This window comes from Aythya marila, assembly GCF_965140915.1.
Source record: "Aythya marila genome assembly, chromosome: 13".
In the NCBI taxonomy this organism is placed as follows: domain Eukaryota; kingdom Metazoa; phylum Chordata; class Aves; order Anseriformes; family Anatidae; genus Aythya; species Aythya marila.
The window spans coordinates 3,248,569-3,273,283 of record NC_139054.1 but is presented as its reverse complement, the minus strand read 5'-3'; the positions used below and the strand labels follow the sequence as shown (position 1 = coordinate 3,273,283).

Sequence of the window (24,715 nt, the reverse complement as noted above, 5' to 3'; positions counted from 1 at the left end):
GCAGATGATTTGTAGCTGTTTGCTTAATGTCAAGGGAATCTCCTGCTGACCCAGTAAGGCTTACTACATAAAGCAGCCAAAACAGTAGGCAAGGACCGGCATGTTCTGAATTCCATTGTTTAGAACAACCTTTCTTTTAGATTTTTTAATTCTTTTTGTTTACAATTTTAAAAATTGTCTGTTTACTACATAGCTGGAGTGACTCACCCAACAACTACAAGCATTTTTCTTATCATAAACTACATACATTTTTCTTATCATAAATTTTGTTTGTGCTTGTTAGGAAACTGGATACATGGATCTTCATGGTTCCCATTGGGCAGCTGGGGATCTAAGGGAGAGTGACAATCCTTATTAAGCTTGTCTTCTCTTAGCCTGTCAAAAGAGAGAGATCTTTTGTATTTGTGAGGATTATCATAAAGAACAATACATGGAAAAATAAATGGACCTACTGTCCCATGGGAGCCAGTGCATGCCTGCCAAATTCAGCAGCTTTCATAATAAATTGAATGCCTGTATGTTAAAGTACAATGTAAAACACATCCGCTATTTTATCCTTTAACATTTACTACTTTAGATTCTATAGCAGTTTCAGTAGCTCTTGACCTATACCCAAGTGCACAGCATGTGGTGTTTTGTCTGGGAGATTCATAGCTGAACAGTTTGAAAGTAGAGGACATCTCCAAGAATGGACAAAGAGCAAATATCTTTCTGCGTCAGGGATGAGTGAAAAAAAGCCTTCAATTGCTGTCCCCAGAGTTAGATAGTGTCCTCCAATACAGTCAGTCCCCCTTTTCATGTAATTGTGAAAGCAGTTTTGAGTTCTGGTTTTCTGTGGTCATGGACAGATTTAGACACAGGAAATGTCATCAGCTGCACAGAGTGTGAGGTTGCTTGGGACAGCAAAATTACTGTGTGAAAGATGGCCTGAGAGGGCTCTGTAAAGCTGGGATTGCTGTAGTTGCTATCTGTGGATGCAGATACCTTGGTGACTCCAAGAGCTGGGGAAGCTTACTGAAAGGCAGTAATTACTTCTTCCTCTGCACTGGGACTATCTGGGTCACATTTCTGGCATTTGGCTAGCCTGTTCCCATTCCTTACTACACCAGCCCCTGCTCCTCATCTTTGGAGAAACAACTCTGAATTTGGCTGTTTTGCTGCTGAGGAGCTGAGCAAGCTCTGACTCACAGTGAAAATCTGAGGTGTAATGGATGAGAGGCCAAGAAAAGCCTTGCACACTGAGGCAGATGGGATGTGTCTTGGTGTAATATTTGCATTTCATTGTTTGAAAGAAATCATGTTTAAAACAAAACGTCCCAGAATATTTATCTTCTTCTTGCAATTCATGCATTTATACAGTACTTATACAGAATGCTCCTTCTAAAGACAGAAGGTAATCTGGAATTAATGTAAAGTAATGCTGGGGAATGTTAGTTCTGTATTTGTTGTATTTGTAATAAATTTTAATATTTGGCAGTTGAAAACTTAGCTTGCCAGATTTTGAATGATGCTACTACTTCAAAAACATTTCAATATTTAAAATAACTATATTGTTCATTTTAAGTCATACGTTATTACATGTTTCTAGTTCTGTTTTTCTGAATGTGTAAGATTTTTTTTGCATATACTAGTATTTTGTTCTGAACATGAAGGGAATTAATTTTTTTGAGTCACCTTTTGAGGATTTCTTAGCTCTGAGTGTTAAACATTCTCCTCTGGAGGTAAGTGGAGGAATCCCAAGCAGGCATGAGAAGGAGGATCAGAAGGTGGTGACAACAATAGCACCTTTTTTTAGATCACTGAGGAGACTGTGTGTTGTAAATCCTTTATACACTACATTCTCATTTTAAGTGACAGAAGTACCATATTTTCCCATTCACAAAAAAAAAAAAAAAAAAAAAAAAAAAAGCCATGAAATTTTAGCCAATAAAAAAAATAAATAAATAAAAGAATTAACTACTACAGCTAAAATTATATCTCATGTAGTACTAATGTTAAGGGATTAAGTATCTCTCAAATCTCTCAAACACTATGAATCTTCAAAAGGAAAAAAATTTTCATCACCAACAGAAAAAATGATAATGCCCCTGAGAGATCTTATACTTTTTTTCTGTCTTCAATTTCTGTTACTTGCTATGAAAATTCCTTCTCTTTACGTGTTTGAAAGATGGTAATTTGTTTGTTTGTTTTTCTCTTAAACAGTATTTACCCTTTAACAAATCCAGGAAAGAAAAATGTTAAGCTTCCCTAATGGTTAACAGGTAAGCACTGAAGGAACTGTTTGTTCCAGCTCAAATATTTTATCAACTGTTAAACTCTGGTCAGCGGTAGTGAACTATATGCTAACTATGTCATAGCTGACAATAACAATATCTTACAGACGAATTTTAAGTACACAAATTTACTACAAAAATTCTTAATTTGTGTAGTAAGTATTTCCACCGTGTTTTCCAAATAACCTGACACAGGATCACTGGTGCTCTGTATCTAATTCAGCAGGGAGTTTTCTTGTCTCACATCCTTCCAGAACTGAATTAAAATTTAAAACATGTATATCTAGCAAAAATATTTTGATGTCAACATGTCACTCAATACTCCTTGCCTGTTAACCATGAAGTATTTTTCCAAGTAGCATCAACTACATAAAAAGGAAAATCTAATAGCCTTTAGCAATCAAAAAAAATTATTTTTGCAAGCCATGTGAAATGAATAAATTCTGTTTCCAGCAACTACATTTGCACTCTAACAGGCAGAAAAGCAGTAGAGTTTTTTTCCCACATCCTGCCTGTTCAATCAAAGGAACTCATTACTGAAGCTGATAAAGAGTGGGTATTAATACTAAGCATGTCCATTTCATATTATACATATTATTCTGGCAGAAGAATATTTTCATCTCCAGATCATAGCAGAAGTAATTAAAATTCAAGACATTAATTATACTTTAATTAAACCAAACCATATTTCATATGATTGTTTTGGCAGTATGAGGAAGTCTGTCTCCTCAACAGCTAGTGAGATGGTTATGACAAATTATAAAATCACTGAAGCCAAGTAGAATTGTTCCAGTCAATTAAGTGCGTCTGTGAAGGACTATATACAGCACGTAAGCAAAGGGAAAAAAATCAGCAGTATTTTAAACTCTTTCAGACATACACTGCCGTCATTTATAGTCACAAATAATGAAAATTTGTTCTTTTTTCTTTCCATGTAATTTAAGAACCCTATGGTTTTGAATGGACCAGTTAACATGTTAAGCATTAATAGCACATCCATTGATCTGTTAATTTGTCAAATGACATGGCTCAAAACACTACTGCTCTGTGTGAGAAAGTGTTTTTTCAACAAAGGACAGGCAAAAACTTACAGCCACACAATGCTTTGGCGACATACATTATTCTTCTTTGGCTCACTGTTTTTCTTTTAAATATTTTTACATGTGGAAGTGAGCTATAAAATGTTGTGATTTTGTGGTTAGAATCGAAATGCTGTGTTTCATTACATCCTTAAATATGTGTGTGTGTGTGTGTGTGTACATTCTAGGGATTTTCTTCCAGAATGTAAGCAATTGCTAACTGCAAATCTTTCTTACTAATATAGGCTACATTGCATAAGCAGACAGGCATCAATTTTTCCAAGTATAGTACCATGACGTAGAGAACTGGAATAGGGTGAATGATAAATGCTGCAGATAGATGAGAGATTCACAAATTACTTCCTGGCTCCATGTTTCAAAGCCTACATTTTAGCAAGCAAGAGATATATAAGTGACTACAGGACTGTAGTCTCTGATTAGTTTTGATCTCTTTTTGAGCAGAAAGTATAAACAAAACAAAACAAAGTAAAAAGCTTAGAAAATATAAAGCTTTTTAGTTATCTCTGAAGTTCTGTCCTTTCACAGCAATGATGGTTGGTATCCAAATAATTCTGGACACAGCAGGCATATCTGGGTATAGTTGATGAGAACGTTTGCCTAGTAGTGCAACATTTAATATCTCTTCCACAGGCTTTATTAATTTTAGTCAAGACTTTGGATCTGGTAGATATCATACTTCTATGTTTACTGAAATTAGTGAAGTGAATAATTAATACTCACGGGACTACTGAAGACAAGTGTTCTTCTCTTGCATAATAGAGAAATTAGATGATATTAAAGCAGATGTTAAAACACACAGGTTATACAAAAATGTGTAAAGTGCTGATATAGCAAGGCATTGGCTGAGTTATGCTTACATAGTTTGAAAATGTGAGTAGGAAGAGTGTTTGTATTTAACCTTGTTAAACAGGACTAAGTCACTATTTGAGTTAGCGGGGAGCTCTTAGTGCTCTGTCCAGCATATTTCTGAGTCAGCTGGCTTTCCCCATAGTGACAGTGAAGTTCCTGAGCTCAGTTTGCTATAAGTGACTTTGTTAGTCATGTAGATCATGTTTTGAAATCTATGTATATGATTTTAAGGTGTGTTGGCTACATACAAAGTCTAACATGTATGTAATAGTTTTAGTTGCATCAGAACATTAGCATTCACTATGTGAGCAAGGTGGTCCAAATCTGAACTGAACCAGGAGCTATTCTTTACTTGGATCAAACTCATGCTAGAAAAAGTAGATGTGGTTTACCAGAGTGTATGTAAGGGTTCACTAAATATGTTTCCTGTTCTTAAAACTTCCAAGAAATTTCTAATTTGTGTACAAGTTTATTATAATATTTGCATAATGTATGGCAATGGCTGCAGAGGGATTTGAACACTAATGCTCAGTAATATGAAATATTCTATATTATTTCTTTGAAATTTTTCATAATAGCCTCAGTTATTTCCCAAGTTTCTCATACCTGAAGGTACTTAATGAATAAGTCTTACTCTGTTCAATGAAGCTGAACTTTCTAAATAGAAATTGCTCTAAAGATGCTAATTGAACTTGAGTTTTGGAACCTGATCTGTGGATTTTTTATGTTTTTTGTTTATTTGGTTTGTTTGTTTGTTATATCTGCATAAACATACTTAAAGAAAAAAGAAAAAGAAATAGATACAGAAACATCATGGTATGTTAAAAAACAAGCATCTTCTAACTGCCATTCCATCCTGCTTTGCTTCTTCAGAGTAGTTAATGAATGTTTCTTGCTGTTTTGTCTCATTTTTCTATGAAGCAGGCAGTTCCTTGCAAGCTGTTAGCAGCTTCATTTCAGAAAAATTCTGTTCCTCTTAAATACCTGGACCGCAAGCTGCACCTTTCATACAGATAGAGCACTGCCTAAAGAGAGCTTTACCAGATGAACTCTTTCCCTGTGATGTAAATCTTGGTTAACATGTTAGACTGTTTTCATAGACGCATCATGTAAGACCATAAGTAATTAGTCACAGTCCGGAGCTGGTAATCGATTGGAATTCTTTGTCCTCTCCTACAAAGGTACTGTACCCCCATAATCAGAGTCACACTCAGATACATTCCAATTAAAACAGTTCCATTGTTGAAAATAATCAATGATGGGCCAGAGAAAGCGAGTAAGGGAAAAGTTTAATTCTCTGATTTGGTGGTTAGGACAATTGTCTTGGGAGTGCTATTGGAAAGTTCTACCCACTTTCCAAAAACATGTATTTGATATTAAATAATCTTAATGCAAATGTGGAAAATTTCCATCTCTTCTCTGAGAAGTGTGCCATGACAGCTGTGAACCTTGCTCCTATACTTGAAATGTTGAACTAAGAGTTAAAGGGAAATTCTCAAGAAGCCAGGTGAGAATAAATAAAAGGCTATTTTAGAATGATAACTTTTCCAAACATGTGCATGTAAGAGTGTATTAGCAAGACTGCAGAGCCTCTTAGGACTCAGAAAGCTGTTTCTATTTAATTATGCAGGAACACTGTGATACAATCATGATATTTGCCTTAGAGTAACAAGACCAGTCACTAAAATTCATTGAATGCTACAGCTGTTGCAGAAGGAAAAGTGAAGCAAGCATAAACTTTAACTGATTTATTTTATTTTATAGAATTTTTATTTTTTTTTTTTCCTCTCTCTTTTTACAATGAATGCATTTTTACTATTTCTTATATGATCTTTACCAGTCATTTTCTTCCTTCTGGAACTGGTTGACTCTAGTGACATTGTTTTATGACTGAATATAAAATTGCCTATGAAGTTAGCAAAGCCTGTTAAATAAGCTGTCAAAACACAAACCATTTCATACCTTAAAGCTCAGTAAGAAAGACAATTTTATCCAACTTAAAATTAAAGTCTTTCAGTGTCACCTTATTGGACTGCCTGGAGATAGATTGCATACAGCTACTGTTCATTATGATGCATCTGTAGGCTATTCGGTTTCAATAATAAATGGTGAAAGAATCATCAGAGACTTAACAAAACTGGCTTGATAAAAGGGTTTTCTTCAGGAACATGTTTTAAACTAAAATGAAAAGATTATAAATGGACTTCATAGTATAGTATTACAGTAGGATTTGGGTAGATACTTGTCAGACATCTTTCTGTGTGACAGAGAATAAAGGGTTTTGTAAAGGTGAGAAAATAGTGCTTTGAGTGAGAACCTCATGTACTGCAGAGCAAGTATTCAACATGTTATCTTTGCATTTCTACCAAGGACTCCCTTCTCAAGTCTGACCAAAGGTATTTTTTATAAGATGAGAAGTTCATATTAATTCAATAACACCTGTAACATGTACCTGTAACATGTACCTGTGTACAGCTGTAACGTGTAACACCAACACCATGTGCACACACTGATAGAGTGAGAACTGGCTGAAAGGTACCTAATTTAAACACTGGCTGTAACTAACAGAAGCAGGTTTTATATTTCAGTGGGAATAATTTTATCTTAATAACACTAGAAATTCTGACCATCAGATTTTTCTTTAAAATTCAGCTATCAGGATCTAATCCTGTTTACATTAATGACAAAGAACAGACAGAATCTGATTTTCCTGGGTTCTTATTTACGTACTTGACTTGAGCAGCCTTCTGGCCAGAGATTATTAATGTCAGAAGGTTTTTAAATGTGTGTTGTTTTTTTTTTTTAAGATTAGAGTTCCTATGGCAACAGGAAACTTTTTTCATAATCAATACTAGCAAAGCATTAGCACTTTGAACTGTGATGGTTGTACTAGTCCGTATTTGCTGAAGCACAGATGAGTACTGACATTTTCAAAATGATCCAATTATAGATCAGTGATACCTTGTGTAGAGATTTTGATATTATTAAATACTATAATATCATTTGGAGTAAAAATGTAATAAATAATTAGGAAAATAAATAGAAGGGGAACCATTAGGCCAAGCATGGTTCACTTGCTTCAATGCAAGAAGAAAACTTTTGTTTCACCCCCATCACCATCCTAATGTTCTAGCAGGAGGAAGTTCTGTTATGGAGATACTCCCTAGCTTCGAAGTAGTCTTTGATTAAATAAGAATGGTAAAGCAGGCTGGTATAAGACAAATTGAAAATAGTGCAAGAACAGCAATAAATGAGAAAGTCTTACATTTGTGTCTAATTTCAGACTGAAATTTATGGAGTGAAAAGAGAAACTGAAAATAAACTCAAGGCATTTCATTATGCAGAATTCATTATATAGAACTGCACTATTTGGCTTAACAACAATAAAAAGCATAAAATTCTTGTTTAAAAAAAGAAAAAGAAAAAAAAAAGCAACATTTCTTTTCAGATCCCTGAATGTAAGCCACATACATTGTGTAAATGTACATGGCTTTGGCAAACACAATCATAGGGTCAAGAATAAAGATCTATGCAAAAGGCAGATAATACATACTATAGCAGCAAATGTCTCGTACAAATCTCTCATATTGAAAGTGGAAAAAAAATAAAATTAAAAAAAAAATAACAAAGGAAAGATTTCATCCTTTTTTAAATCCTTCCTTCACTTCAGAAATATTATTTATAATTACTTTTCTGTTTACATTGACATTGTTGAAATCAACAATGCTAAATGAAATAGAAGGATGGCAAACAAAATAGTTGTGAGCACTAATGTACTAATGTGAGAATTCCTCTTAAATTTTATTAGATTTAATTGAATCCAAAGATTAATGTTGTAAGTGCTGTAAAAATGTATCAACTGGTGGAAGATTAATTATGAGTGTAGTTTCAGTGGAGAACATTAAACTTCAGAAGTTCTTAATATAAAGCAAACTACTGAAAATAAATATTACTGTAGATGGCAAAAAAAGAGAAAGGCATTTAAAGGATCTGAAACCAATACATAGCTGCAAAATGTTCTGTAGGCTTGCCTAAGACAATGAGAGGGACTTTTTTGTTTTGGGGGAATAGAAAGTCATTCACCTTCTGTAGAGCTTAAAGCAGATAGAATTTTAGAGGCATTTTTCTTTTCCTTGAGAGATTTGAAGTTAAACTTAGTTGGTTCTGAGCATCAGCTGTAGTTTATCTGCTAGTCAAGCCGCTTGGGGTTAAGATTTTATTGATCTTGAGGGATTTCCTGCCCTATAGGATAAATTGCTGTTTTAACAATAAATACCTTTAAAAAATGTACACTACAGTGAGGGAAGAGTGATTAAGACTAAAAAACTTGAAAGCTATTGTTGAAACTTGCAAGCATTCTTTGCTATGGCTGTAATTAAAATCCTGAATGATAATCAAGCTTTTAGGCCAACTCATTCCATCCATGAAAAAACAAATACCAGTTTATTCCAAAAACATTGTCTTCAGCACATTTTGTTGTTTATCAAAACAAATACTGATGTAAACGCTATGTTGATTTTGTTAATTATATTCCCACCAATGTACCAGACAGCATTCTTTCAGAATATTAATATCTTTATGCAAATTACAGAAGGTTTTTTAGAAATAACTTTGCTGCTTCAAACCATTAGTCTGTTTTATGGGGTGAAGCAATCCAATTTTAACTGAGTTCAGGATGACAATCCTAGTTACTACAGTCATTACCTGATCCTTCAGATGGGGTGGATTGGGTTCATAGTTCATGATTTGCAAGACTCATATTTTCAAATTTTCATGTGGGCCTCATTCAAGACATACTTAAAGAACAGATCAGAATCAGAACTGATTCTTGTTCTCATTTTCAGGCTTTTAGCAGTCCTGTACTCACAGGACTCACCCACTCTTGTTTGTCATGCCCATTCCCTTTTGGAATACTCCAGTATCTTTCCTTTCTATAGCAAGTTGGACAGGGAAAAATACATAGTCCAGGGAACAGATCTCTTAGTCTTAGTCTCTGAGAAATAGTTTTTATTAAATCACTAGGTTTTACTGTAGTTATTCAGACAGTTACTAGGCTTATGGTGTGATATTCATCTAGTCTGTCAAATTCCTAATGATGAGGGGAGATTTTCATGGGCCCCCTGCCATGTATGTTCCTAGACTGATATATTCCTAAATGGCTTTGTGAAACTTAGACATCAGCAGAAAACATTGCATTTTCTGTCCTTGAGCAAGTTATTTTCTGGGACTACTTTGGGAATATTCCTATCTTTTCCTAGGATTTCTCCTATTGGAGAAAGTGATTTTTTGCCCCTTTTCACATTCTTCTAATCTTGGTATTGCAAAGAAAACCACAAGGAATCACTGGTAATAGCATTAACAGCACTAATAAGATTGTAAAATATCATTGTTTTAAGTCTTTATGTGCCAGTGAAGGCAGATTTAAGGGATCATTTAGAATCTCTGGAAGCTTCTTGTGCTCCATTTTCAGCTCTCCTCAACTCCTGGCATGGGAGCTGGATGTTCTCTGGGATTGAAGCTAAGTGGTGGACAGAGGTCACCCAGGTGATGACTGAATGGTCTGAGTTTTGAGTTCATTCTCATACAAGTCTTTCTGCAGTGTTTGTTGTACTGAAACATTTCACAAAGGCAGTAGTATTTAAGGAAAAAGTGTGTCACGAGCTATGTGGGTTTCAAAGAAAAAGACCAGAGGTAGATATTCAGATTTCAGATGGATAAAATTGAAATGAAATGAAATGAAATGAAATGAAATGAAATGAAATAAAATGAAAACAGGGAGGCAAATTTTACCTCTGGTTTCATTCCAGTTACAGTTAAAAACAAACAGGATTTTATGTCTACTGTGCATTTCAACAGACATGTAGATGCTTCATCTTAATAACTGTTCCCTTGATTATAAAAACAGCTTCTTGAGGATTGTGTGATTCTTTAAACTGGAAATACTGTCAGACCAACTTGGAGTTTTTTAAAACATAGAACTATATTATGGCTGTTAACGTTTGTTGAAATTACACAAATGTCTTTGAGATAAATACAAAAGTTTGTCTTAGTTTTCAGAAATAATCTTTCATAAGTAAAATGGATATGTGTTCTATTTTGGAAAACATGTTTTGTGTGTGTGTGCGTTGTGTTGTTTTTTTTCTCTGACAGGAACGAAATAGTGGTCTATTCTAAAGCTCTTAGGTTAATCATTCCAAATTAAAAGTATAAATCTAGATTAACAATAAGTAATTAAGTTGTTTCCAGGTATTCCTTTAGCACACTATTAATATCTGTTGTATAAATTTTGTGGAAAGTAAGTCTTTCTAATGCAACTTGTTTTGTTTGAGGCGTCTGTGTTAAACAGTAATGTAATCAGTTAAGGAATAGATCTACTGAAGAGCTTAGAAAAAATTGGAGGAAGTAGAAAATTCTTCAAAACAAGCTGTCAGGAAACTGTTGTGCAGCCTTCTAGAGATAGTCAGTTTGTGCAACAATTACTTTTTTAAAAGTACAAAGGTCTATTGAAGCATGAAACAGAGACTTCTGTCTGGCTTTTAAAAATAGGCCAGGTTGGAGGAGGTACAGAAACCCTGACAGCTTACATAAAAGGAGGAGCACATTTTAGGGAAAGAGATGATCAGGAGGATTGGGATGAGGTTTAGAAGTCATTGTTGTATTGATGTTTAATGTCCTTTGTCAACGCAAGGATAAGGGACAGTTGGGTTGTGTTTACAACATAAACACTAGAACAAATAAAAGGGTGGATTTATTAGTTCAGCCGTGAGCTGTTCACAGAGCTTTTTGTTTGGTGCATTGTGTTGTGAGTTTAGCAGAACAGAGCACATTAGTTCTGTCTGATGATAATGAACTCAGAGCAGAGTATGAATGAGATGAGGGGAACCATGGGACTCACAGTAATAGTTTCATAAGCATGTTGCTGTTTTCCTGCATCTGCATTATGTTTCACAAAGACATTAAAATGGGTTGTTTCCAAACAATGAGTTTCCTAAACTGAACAAATCTATTTAAACATAAGCTAGCTCTTTTGCTGTTACAACATAATAATAATAACAACCCTATTGGCACCTCTTAAAATACAGTTATAGCTATATTTCTAAGTCTCTTGTAACTTAACGCTTCTCAGAGCATGAACAGTACTGGCAGTCAATTAAAATGCTGAAGGATGATTTACCTATAGGAGTAGATGATCCAAACAGATGAAAGAAGTGTAATTATTATTTCTTATCTAGGAAATACTGCTTCAAACAAAATATATTTAAAAGAAACATTGTAGAGATATTTATATGGGGGGGAAATGTAGAGATTTATGAACGACTAACTTCTTATTTCTTATAATTTCAAAAAAGGCTTCTTTCTAACTGATTGATTCCTCTTGGAAACTAATTGTTTCTTAGCAATTCATTAACAGAAATCAGCAAAGTAATTTTCAGTATGTATTTAAATAGTACAGGACTCAACTATCTCCCTTCTTCATGAAGACGGTCCAAACTCTACATTAAAAATAGGAAGAAAATTTTATATCAGATAGTCTCCTTCCACTTCTGTCTTTTGTTGAATAAGAATAGACAGATACTTTAGTATTCTTTCTGGATTACTATTATTTTTATCTGATTTTGGATGCATAGAGCCAAATACCTAAGGCTATTAAAGGAATGTGCAATTTATCTTCCAGAGTATATGCTAAGACAAAATTCAAAATTATTTTTAACTTGCTCTAGAATAGTTGACTGCTCTACTTGCTTAAATTTTATATCCTGCTGAGCTGTCAGAAGTGGGGAAAAAACTCTCTGTCTTTTCTGTCCTTTTTAGTGTGGTATATTAGATACATTTTTATTGGTCTTCACAGTTTTACCCCATTATAGTGAGAACGGAAATGTGTTTTTAACTATAAAACATGAGGCAAAAATTCAACCCTATTTCTTTCAATGCCCCATTCTCAGATGGTGCATTTTATTGGTAAAACTTCAAAACTTGTGGGAATGGCATTAGGACTACAGGCCTAGTTAAATACATCTTATACTAAAAATAGACTTGCTAAAATATTCTTAATGGTTTAAAAAACAGTTGTAGGTGAGAACAAGTATCCAGGAGCCAACAGTAATTATTCATAACGTGCTGTTTAAGCATTTCATATCTTTACTAGCTTACATCATGGCACACATTATGCATTTGATCTCACTATGTGCAGAAAATTTTACACTTCTAGGAATAGAAATGGTTAGTACTTCGATTTCCTGTGTTTTCCATTTCTACCATTATGGTATGTATAAATCTTCAAAAATATATGCGATTGAATAAATGAGCTCTTTCACTATGCATCACTATGCATATGTAGAGATCTAAATTTGTGCACAGCAGCTTTTCTTGTTCAGTAATGTCAGAGTTCAATAATTAATTATTTATACATGATATATTAAATGGAAATATCTGTCATCAAACTGTGTCAGCAATGCTGCATTCATTCCATGGTTGTTTTTTTGTTTTGTTTTGTTGTGTTTGTTGTGTTTTGTGTTGTGGTTTTTTTTGTGTGCGTGTGTGTGATGCATTAGGATTTAAAGGAAGTTGGTTTTAAGCTTTTTATAGTCACACGTCTAGTAATTTTAGACAAATTTTAGACAAATACTCAAGTTAGACTTCTTAATTACAAAAAAAAAAAAAAAAAAAAAATGTATGACTTGAGTCTACTTCCAAGTACTAATTTTATATGAAAGGATTAAGAGTGGCCTTTGGAAAGCAATCTCAGTTCTCTTATTAAGTCACCACTGCTTCTCACAGGCAGCTTTGATCTGCTATTTGCTAAAGTCATGCAGCCTTTTCTTTCTTTAATAGAGGTTTTATACTGGATATATGTAGAAAACTACATAATATATTCAAATTCTTACTTAACATTTACTGAAAGACTGTAATCCATACAAGATGAATAAACAACCAAATAAGAATAACTCAGAACATCTGAGTAAAAGATGAATAATAAATGCATGCTCCACTGTCAAAATATCGCTGACTTTCAGGACACAGCAAAATTTCTGAAGGACTGAAAGTCAGGTTTCAAAAAAACCTCCAGACATTTTCAAGGCTTATGTAGAATTACTTCTCACACATATTCTACCTCTGCTCAGCTTCACCATATTTCTTCCTAACTTTGTGATGTAGTTAAATACTCATTGCCAATCACTCTCATTGTCTGCATTCACTTTAGTCAGACTGACTGGTTCACCATTGGCAAAAGTTTGTAAAACCATGAAGTTTGAAGAGAATCATAGGCTTCTTGCTCTTGACTCCTTTTCAAGCTGCTTGTTCTTGATGAAGAGTGGCTACAATGGAGGAGAGAGACATAAAATTGAGGTGACCCAGGTAAACTGGCTTAAAGACAGTAAACTGAAAGATGTTAAAGTACTATAGCCGGACTTGTTGAGGGGAGTGCTTTGGGATGGCTAGGTTTTGAACCAGTAGCATGGAAAGGATTTTTGTGGTCTGAGTGGAATGCTTAGAAAAAGGAACTAGTTTAGCTACAGTTATTGAAAAGAAATAAAAAGATGTATCATCAGATCTTCACCTCACAAAGCATTCCATTGTGTTTATACAGAAGTTTCACTGAATAGTTATGAACATAAAATGGAAAAAGCGTTATGGCGACATACAGAAGTATGAATTAAGTCAGCAATCGAAAGCTGAATGTGGGCTAATTTCTTATATTTTCAAATACATTCTTTCCTTATGCCTCCTAAAACAAGAATGGAAATTAAAATAGAATCTAATTAAATTTCAAATTGCTTGAATAGTATATCCTCACAAGCACCAAAGCTTATAGCCACTGTGGATTATTTATCTGTTATGAGTTATTTTGCATGCTCTAAACAATTCTCTTTGACTATCAGTAACTCCTTTTATGAACAATAGCATACAATTTGCTTGTTGTATTACACGAGTGGTTTCAATATGCTTCCAGTGTCTCTAGAGACTCAGTGTGTGTTATATCAGCTATTGCAAGTTGATAACAGTGTCACATGTTCTTTTCCATTTTAATGTAGTGTCATACAAGCTGTTATACAAGTTTCCATGTCTCAGACTTCTTGATACCGTCCAATTATTTTGAAATTCTAAAGATACTGATACAACCAAAATGAACCAAATAAATATTGACAATGTGAAGAGTAGGCACAGAATAATAATAATAATAATAATAATAATAATAATAATAATAATAATAATAATAATAATAATAATAATAATAATAATAATAATAATAATAATAACTGAAACAGTGAAACAGTGAAACAGTGAAACAGTGAAACAGTGAAACAGTGAATACAAGTTTTGTGTATCTGATTTGTAAAAACATTTTTATAAAATTAAGATACCTAAATCCCTTAAACTAAAAGTTGAAATATTATTTGCACTGGAGTTTACTTTGCTCTTTAGAGTTTTCCTGAGGGGTGGTTTTTGACATTTGTTTGTATCTATCCATATCAGACAATAAAGGCACACTAAATCCTACTATACCAGGTTTCCTGTGAGTCATTTAGTGTTTTGCACTCCCAAATCTATGACTTGCAACAGTTCAAAGACAAGAGAACATTTCGCTCTGTATTGGAAACATTTAACAATCTGTTCAGCTCACATCTGAAATACAATATTGGCTAGATATTTTCTACAGTATTAATAAATCAGACTGTTCTGAGATGTATCCGATCTAAACCATAAAGAGATATGTGTCCATACCTCAGTCTGAACCAAATGATACCTCATTGTTTTCCTCTGCAAGAATGTGAATCAAGTAGACTGTTGATTCTCTTCAACAGTTCTTATGGTCATAAAAGTATAAATAAATAGGAAAAAAAAAAAAACAGAACACCTTCAATCTTGTCCCAAATTTTGTTAAGTGTTTGCCAGTGATTATTAAAGGTCACTAATTGACAATTTATTATGTAACTATTTATCATAAGGTTGTATTGTTGCTGTTACTGTCATATCTTTATGTATCTTATTTCATTAAAATTTCATTCTAGCTGATGCTGTTTAAAGAGACATGTTGGACTAAGTGGACTAGGACCTCCAGAGGACCTTTTTATCCTGAATTAGTCTGTGTTTTTTATTTTTTCCACATGTAATTGCAAAGATGCCTGAAATGCACTGGCAATCCAGCATCTTTAATCATGCTTTAGGTCTTACTTTATTTGTACTGATCAAAAATATCTCAAAATGACCTTTTTTAATTGAAAATCACTCCAGAGTTACAGAGCAAAATTAGCCCACTACTCAAGTCAGGAAGTAAGTCATATATTTAAGAATTCGTGGGCTTTCACCAAATCTAAGCAGACTGCCGCCCTAAAATACATGGTGGTGGTTTGTTTTGGTTTGGTTTGTGCATATTTTTGCAGATTATTTATAGCACAGAGTTATTTGTAGTGTATACTCCAGAATTTTTGAGATATGCCAGATTTGCATACAGGAAAAAAAATGAGAAAGCATTGGCCAGACTATCTGCTGCTATAACAGATACATATATATATTCTTTGGTAAGGGAAAGTGAGACGGATGCAAATTCTTCCATCCCATTGACCTTGTTCAGTGAGCCTGATCTAGATTATGTTATACCAATCATCATGCAGTTGGATCTGGTTGTAAATATAATATGACATACAGACTTTGATGGAGCTGATTTACCCTTCTGGGTACTTACGTTTCAGTCTGTGGGATGAATCTGGGGGCTTTTTCTGTCTAAAAATCCTGAATGTGCAGTGTAGAGAGAGACAGAAAAAAACATAGCTCCTCCAAGGGATGATGTTACCAGATATTATTGTTCCTTGGACATTTTCTGTGTAATTTATAGTATCTTCAGTTAATGGAACAAAACTGACATTGTCTTATTCTTCAACAAGATAATTATCCAGCATATAGTAAAAAAGGTTTTATGTCAAGACTTTGTATTTTCATAAGAGAAACAGAAATAGACAATCCTGTTCCTTTTCTGAACCAAATACTGAAATGTATTGCACACTGCAGATTGTTCAATCTTACTGATATAGAAGTCAAATTAATCCCAACTCATCTGTGTTTGAAGAGTCATTTTGCCAAATTTTAAAATACAGCTGCTGAACACACAGTTGCCATAAGTTTTCATTTATCCATGTATACTGAAAAGCAAGGTAAGTAGTTTAGTCCAATATAAAGTGGTGCGATAGCATGACAATTTAGAATCATCTAATACTTTAAAAATTATTTTAAATAAATATAAATAATAATATTAATAAATAAATATGAATAAATAAAATATAAATAGTAAATAAATAAATATAGCCTAAATACAATATATTTAATTTAGCACCAGTATAGGACAGCAGCATTTTGTAAAAGGGAATTAACTGGCATTTTACAATAATTGTATATAACATATATTTTGCACACAGGTTACTTATGTTGTTTGTGCCCTGAGAGTAATTTTGTTTCTTCTATAATACACATCAGTGGATTTCTCTTTTCCACATACCCTGTCATCACTGCATATTTTGGCCTTTTATATTTGTGGAGGACATATTTGACTCCTAGCAGATTTAAATTGAGGAGCACAGGTCTCACCAGAACAGAGGGTTAAGGGACCCTGCTTTGCAGAGCTATAAATGTGTTAGCAAATGGTTTGAAAATGGGGAGTGGTCAATCCTCCAGGAGTTATAGGCATGTACTCAGTCAGTTCTTGGTTTCCTACCTTAGAATCTGTTCCAATGAATATAGAAAACGTGCTAGAAATGGTAAGTATGTGCAGAAATTGATACTTTAAATGATGCATCACCTTGTTCTGTGCTGGGTGTTTTCTGAAGGTGTTTCTTTGTCTGCTAGTATTTTATAGTTTAACTCCAGGTATGAGTACAGTTAATATGCTGTTGTTGCAGTCTGAAATTGTGCAGATTTAAAAAAATATAGATATATTTCTTAACTGTAGGACTAAAAAGAAATAAATATATTGACTAGTTTTCAGTAGGTTGCAAAATATATCTATTAACAGTACAATGAACAGTCAAACTAAAGAAGTATTTAAAAATAAACTGCCAGGCTAGTAGTTCTTACAGTGGAGCCTAAACCTTACATTATCTAAGCAGTATTTATAGGAAGAGCAAGGTGAAATACAAACTTCCTCATCCCAAACTTATTCCCCACACCTGATCCAATGGAAGTCATCTCTACTGCACAAGAGAATTAGGCAAGATAATCAGTTTTTATTGATGCTGCCAGCAAGGTGGTAGTTAGTTTTACACAAACTCTTCTTGAGAAAATTATCTGAATCTGATATCTCACTTTACATAGGCATTTGAGTACTTAGCTGTCATCACTACCTACACAGCTTTGAGATACCCAGTGTTTAAAAAAAGATAGAACTATCTTAATATATATACATGTCATGAAACTAGGAGGTAACTGAATTGTTTTCTTCATGCTTTTTCCTTTTTTAACTCCTTCCACTGAATCTGTGCTTTAGAGCAGTTACTGAGGCACTCTCCAGGCATGCTTTGCTGTATCCTGCCTCTGCATGGGAAGAAACCGTGCAGTGCCACATTGCTTTATGCATTCAGGTTGCCTTTCAAAAGGGCAGCTGGAAAATAAGCCAGTACTACAACCCTCCAGTCAGTCCCCCAGTGTATGCAATGGGCAGGCTCAGTGCTTTTGGGATGCTGCCAGGAGGGCCTCTGGGAGACAGAGCATCCGTGCCCGGCAGAATCAGGCCAGACCCAGAGAGTGGGCCATGCAACTCAGGGAACCCCTCACAGCATTGCCAAGGGAAGCATGATGAATTACAGAAATAAAAACAAAGCCACAGAGAGCATCTTTCATGTTTGCTGATATAATCATATCTCCCAACTAATTTGTTTAATTTGTCTTTCTCCTTTTGACAAAATCATGCTTAAATTGCTTCTATCGTTATGTCCTACTCTTTGATTCTGTTACATTCCTCTTTTCTTGCCATCAAATTTATCTGCATCAACCACAGTAATTTTAGCATTCTTGAGGTTATCAAGCTTTATGAATGATAATACTTTAAACTGTTTTTTTCCTCACTGAGATGTTTTATAAAGATCCACTTCCTCTGTTCATGTACAAAAAACTAAAGCCTACTTCAGAAATGTTGTAAGCTTTTAGGCATCTGAGTACACTATCTAGTTGAATCTTTCTTAATGAAATTGTTTATTTATCTTCACTGTAAATTAAGGTTATGGTCAGGAATACATGATACTGTAATTTAAACCAGGAAGTGGTGTGAGGGAAAAGATACAAACAGCGAACAATGGAGAAGGGAGAGCAGGTATACAGAGACAAGCACCCAGTTGAGTGAAAGATTGCAGTCATGCTGATTATTCACCTAGGGTATTGCTTCTTCCTGGCTTGCTCTTTTTTGTATTCTTGATAGCAAACATTGTAGGACATACTCACTTTGCCTAGCTTTATGAGCCTTCTGAGTGTAATTCAGAACAACAGGCCTAATTTAATTGCCCTTAAATCACCCTCTGGAGGAGCCTCTTTTTCCACTGGGGAACATAGAGAGTTTTGTTTCAGATTATTGGTATCTGGAATTAAGCAGTATGAATATTCCATATAATGTACTTCTCCCTCTTTCCCACCATGTTTTCAGATAAGCCTCAAAAGCATCTGTCAAACTGAGGGCATTCCAGTAATATTTAGTTGTATAAGACATAATGCAACTCTAACTGCAGCAGCTGTGATTTCTAACGTTTATTTTTAACTTTGAGAGATTTTATTTTAATTAAACTGGACAATGAATGACACAGCTGATGGAAGGGTTGTTAGTATATTCCCCTGTGTGAGGAGATACTTTTCTCTTAATTTGACCAATAGTATGGTGATAAAATTACAATTACTTAAATGTTAATAAGTATGTATTTTCACTCAAACAAGCAGCTATTTTACCTTATTACCTGAAATTTAAATTATTAATGAGGCTAAATTTATTTGGAAGCTGACCCTAATATACATGTTCTAAATTACACTATTGTAATTAAGGCATTCATTATATTTAGTGCCTGTATAGTCAAGTATTTCAAGGTTAAAAATGCAGATTTCAAAGCACAATCTTTCTCTCTATCCACACACAGATTATGTGTTGTATATGAGAAGTAGATATTTCCTCTTCTGTATATCAGCTCCCACAGGGAGTGCTCCACCCCTTGTCAAAACCTGGGCAGGCTCAGATGTGAGACCCTTTGTAGAGGTGTACTCTGCCCTTTCATCAAGCGGGACTCCTAAAAGATTTTGACCACATCATTGGCATTTCTCTGCAGTCTGTAAAAAGCAGCAAAGTCAGCTGCTACAGCCTTTCTAAGATGTATTGTTTCCGTGATAAGCTCCTGGTTTTCCTATGAGTTATTCCAAAGGCTCAAATAATAAACATGCAAATGATATGTCAACATAGGAATCAAATTAAATTTTTTATCCTACCTTTTAGAAGTCTGAAATGGAAGTAGCCAACTTTCAAATAATGGCACAGTGCCGCAAAAGGATCTTGAGTTGTGGAAGGCTTTGAAATAAAAGAATTGTCAACAGACGCGTATGTTCTCGTGTTTTAGTGACAGATTATTTTAGAGAACTCTCTAGCCCATTTCCTATTTCCTTTGCCCTTGGTCTGCTGAGTAATATTTGTATTTTCCCCTAAAACAGCATATCTTCCTCTCTAGCCGGAAATTTCTGATAAATGTTCTCCATTGTACTTCCTTCAACATCTACATTAAATAATGCCTTTACCAAAGATCATTTCCTGAGGTCTTTACCTTCAGCTTTCTGAACAACATGTAGCCTCAAGATTGTGTTGCGCCCAACTACTACCACTGTGTGTTTCTCAGGATTGTAGGAAATTTTCCAATCTCCAAATGTAAATATTTCAGAAATTGCTCCAGAAATTGTTACTTGTCTCTTCTGTAGGGGCTAACTTATTTTAAATGTAATTTTATTTAATTTTAATTTAATCATTTAATTTTGGAACTACCATAACAAGTACTTTAATTGGAAAATGCTGAAACAGGATGATATCGAATAATAAAATTCCACTTAATTTTTATTCTATATTTCCAGTTTGGTTGGGAACATGTTCCAAAAGGATACAGTTATGTAAAAATTTATCCAAATAGTTTTGATTCCTTAAATAGTATCTGAACTCTGTAGAGCTTAGTATTATCACTCATGAGTAGATCAGAATATGATGGCACTTCCCTTGCTTCCCATTTGAGGGTTGTAATAGTAGTTTGCTCTTTAAGAATAAATTGTTTTTTCTTCAGAAGCTGAGGTAGTTTTAATAGACGTGTGATAGAATATGGTATGTGTCTCTGTCTTTTTTTATCTGTTTATTTAGTTTCCTTCTGGATTAAAATGTCCATGTAAAAAAGTTAAATACAGCTTTGAATTTCATTCCTGCTTTCTGACAAGCATATATAAAAAAGGAAAAGCAACTAAAAATTGGTCCAGCTTCAACCAGATACCTTGGTTTAAGTTAGTATTTTCAGACACAGAAGTAGACTGTAAAAGCTCAGTGGAACTTATAATTGTTTTTGGTTTTGTTTTCCTAAGATTGCACACAAAAGCCTAGCGGGATGAGGCATCTTTTTTTTTTTTTTACATCTTTGTTCTATAGTTTCTTTCTTGTGTTAACTGAATTTTGCAAGAGAAAATTTCTGGAAATCAGCATGGCCCGTTATGAGGTTTCCTTTAGTAAACATGAAAGGTTATCTTTTTTTTTTTTTTTTCCCCCGTATCCAGAGCCAATAGTGATAAGAAAGAATGAAAATTGTAAATAATTTAAAAATAAAATTCTTAATCATATGTCACACTGGAAAGGAATGAAGAATCCACCAGACACTTACAATTGAGGTTAATTTTAGTGAGCTTAAATCAAAGTGTGGAAATATAAAGTATTGATTTTTGTTTGGTATGTGTGTTCTGAAAACAAAGGAGAAATGTTATTTTTGAATAGCGAGGATATATTCCCCTTGCTTTATTGATTTTAAATTAAATAAAAGGTATGTAAGGCAATAGTTGAAATTGCTTTGGGGAAAAATAAATGCTACTGAAATTAAAAATAAAAAATAAAATATCAAGTAATGTCATTGCAAATAATTTATCACAAGATCATCTTTCCAGCTGAGCTTTCAAAAAATCTGTCATTGGATTCAAGGCAGTGTACTGTCCGTAATATTTGTTGCACAAACTTTAACATTATGGGCCACTAAAATACAGACTGACACTAAAAAAAAAAAAAAAAAAAAAAGAACAGTACAGAGCAGTACGGTTCACTATTATTTCAATTACTTGGTGGTTCATTATTTTCTTTTTATTATTATTTTAATGTCTTGGACTTGTTTTGGATGTTGAGTTTGTAGATGTTAATTGTTCATAAAGGCCCTTTGTTTAAATACCTGAAATTTTAACATAGGAAGCCACCTGCTGATGAGAGACAGAAAGTAGTGTTCTAGCATAAATGCTTAGAGACAGCTTTATAGCTGAGATCATATGTGGAAAGGAATTCTATATATAAGTGCATTTGAAAGTAAATTTGTTACACCTGTTCTACAGCCACCATAGTGTTGGATACAGTGTTTGAGCATGTTGATATACTGTGAGATCAGTTCTTAGCAAATGAGATGCAGCATTCATTTTCTATGGCATAGAACTGAGCACTGCTGAAAAATCTGAAGTGTTCAGCAATGAAATTCATTCAGCTTTAAAAAATTAGAAATATTTTTTAGATACATAGTTTGGGATTTACATTTTTCTCTGTTTTTCTTTAATTGTGGTATCCAGAAATGTAACATTCTTATAGGAACTGTGAGGTGTTTCCGTAATCCCAGGATGATAAGAATTTAACTAATGTTACTAAATAAGTGTTGTAAACCAACCAGAGGCAGAAACATGGGTGAAGATTCTAATATAAGTAGTTAATAGATATTTCTATATATATAGCATTTAGAGTTCTTCAAGTTTACAGTTATTTACATGTATATGTGTAGAGATAAGAAACCTCTGCAGGACTACTCAAATAGACCTGGCAGATTTGGGAAGACAGGAAAACTAATCACATTTCTTTTCTTTCTCTTTCTAATTTTGCTGACCATATGCTTTCTGCCCAGCAAATTCAGGTCATCTAATGAGGCTTTCAAACTAGCTTACAAGTTGTTGAGCTCATACCATACATGGTGATCAAAAACTCACTGTATATCAGTTGGGTAGAAATTAGCATCTGCCATCTGTCGTAATTGTGATAGTTATCACCACATTGCTTATGTGGAGAAAAAAATATCCTCGATGTAGATGCAATTGGATTCCATTTCCTTCTACTAGTGCTTGGGAAAAGGAAAACCCAAAAAAAGCATTAGGAATGTAAAAATCAGAGATTAAAATAACCTGTCAATAGAGAAGAGCATTTATTTTTAACATTAGTTGGCTATCTTGTTGAAACACAAAATTAAAATTTTATCATGAAAACTTATCTAATGCTGTCCTACCATAAAATAATTATCTGCAAAACATTTTCTGTTATTTCCCATGTTACTATTCTAATACATTTATAAACTTGTCCATCATCTTGGCATATTTAATTAAAAAAGAATTATTTCCCCAAATGATTTTTTAACTCTAGCTAAGTTTTCTCATGTCAATCAGAACTGATTAAAAATTGAAAAAATATAGTCACTTAATACTGACATTCATTCATAGCAAGACCATGCAAGTGTAAAGACTTTTGGAAGAGGAAAGAACTTGAGTAATTAAGGTAATTTAGTTGAATGGGTGATACTTGACTGTGAGACAAGGAAGGGAGAGTCAGGACAGCCTGATGAGGAAGATGAATTTTCAGGCAAAGGGTACAGTAAAAGTGTTGTGAAGTTGCATTCAAGGAAACAGCTGCCTTCTTTCTTCTATTAATATTCAAAATATTCTGTTATATTCAAAAACACTGGTCTCTATAATCTTCATTAGTAAATATGATCAAAGATAAATCTTCCATCAATTTCCTGCCTAATCACAGTAAGTTGCTAGACTGTGACTTCTGTCTATGAATGAGGCATATCCTTAAAGCCAAGGGTTTAGCTGATTCCAGATTGCTGTTTTATGTGTAAATAACATAATTCATAAAACTATGATTATAAAACAAAATGCTTTTCCCCACAGCCAATTTGTGTATCAAAACCATCTCTGTGTGCTACTAGTACATATCAACGAAATACAACCTGTTTAAATTTGTAGTGGGTGGAAATCGATTTAATTTTCAGTCTTGATGTAATACTGTAGCTACATTATGGCCCATGTTGTAAAGTACTATTTAATGTGTAATAAATCTTAGAACACTGAGGAGCACTGAGAACAAACAGTGTAATAAACTGTTTTTGTTTCTGAATTTGTGTTAGCAGAATTTCATAGCTTACAATTTCTTTTTAGAATGAATGTTATTCAAGATGGGATTTTGTCATATTGCAGGGTGAATAAGCATTCACTACAAAGGTTTTATCACTTATGAATAGATAGAAATAATATTATGGGAGTTCACAGAGTTGAAGAATAACAAGCAGAAGGTTATAAAATGCTGAGTTCCTGTAATGTGAAAAATTAAACATTTATACAACAGCCTGAGTGAGCTGCCATGGCAACTGTTGCAAAAGATACATTCACTAATAAGATTTTCTGTCACATTAAAATACATCTAGGAAGTTTTTGCTGCAGAACTGTACTTTCTAAATGTATGTATTTTGCTACCAGTCATCAGCACACTTCAGCTGCAACATTGTAGGATGCTATCTATGTTCAGACATTCCTTCTGTGCTACTTCAGTTCAAGGAGATAGTTTTAAGATGGTCAAATTTCAATGGATGTCCTGTTTAGTTATAAGGCAGGCAATGGATTAAATAAGTAAGTGGTATTTTTTGATCTTAATTTCATCCCCTGCTATAGCACTATTTCCCATTTTACCATCAGCTAGTAATACACAATTTGTCTAGCTGATTTTCTTACCTGTAATACTGACATATGTTATTTAGCAACTTGGGAATGGTGGTACCAGTCAGCCCGCAAAACATGTAATTGAACGGGATTCTTAGGAGTAATATATTAAATAGCAAAGTAACTTTACACATCTTTTTTTCTTGGAAAATATAGGAATACAAAGAGAGAATTTATAATTAAGTTTTAAGCTTTTCTGTCTTGCATCAGACATATTCCTACACTTTGTGTGATTATACTAGTTTAGGCACAATCTATAACTGTGTGCCTAAATAAAATACTTTCAGATTTTGATTCAAATGTTGGTTCATGGATGGCTTTTAATTTTTAACTGAAGGGGTCCCTCTGCTGGATCATTTCATAATTCATTGAACAGGGCTAGGGGTCTATGTTTGAAATGTTAAGTGTACCGTTAGTAATCTTGAGTATTTTCAGGATGATGTAAATAACAATTCATTACATTAGTGAATGCACCTGTCTCCATATGATTTTAGAAATCAC

General features: G+C 33.8%; 1 protein-coding gene across 2 annotated transcripts in view; it reads right to left on the bottom strand.

Moving 5' to 3' along the window:
* Positions 1–19,721, bottom strand: part of KLHL4 (kelch like family member 4) — a gene marked incomplete at its 5' end in the record, with an annotated part of 80,386 nt that extends 60,665 nt beyond the window's left edge. The window contains one exon of one of the 2 annotated variants that reach the window (XM_082771136.1): positions 19,673–19,721. The remainder of the gene's footprint in view (positions 1–19,672) is intronic. The other variant, XM_082771135.1, reaches the window with a different exon arrangement.
* Positions 19,722–24,715: the final 4,994 nt, after the last annotated feature.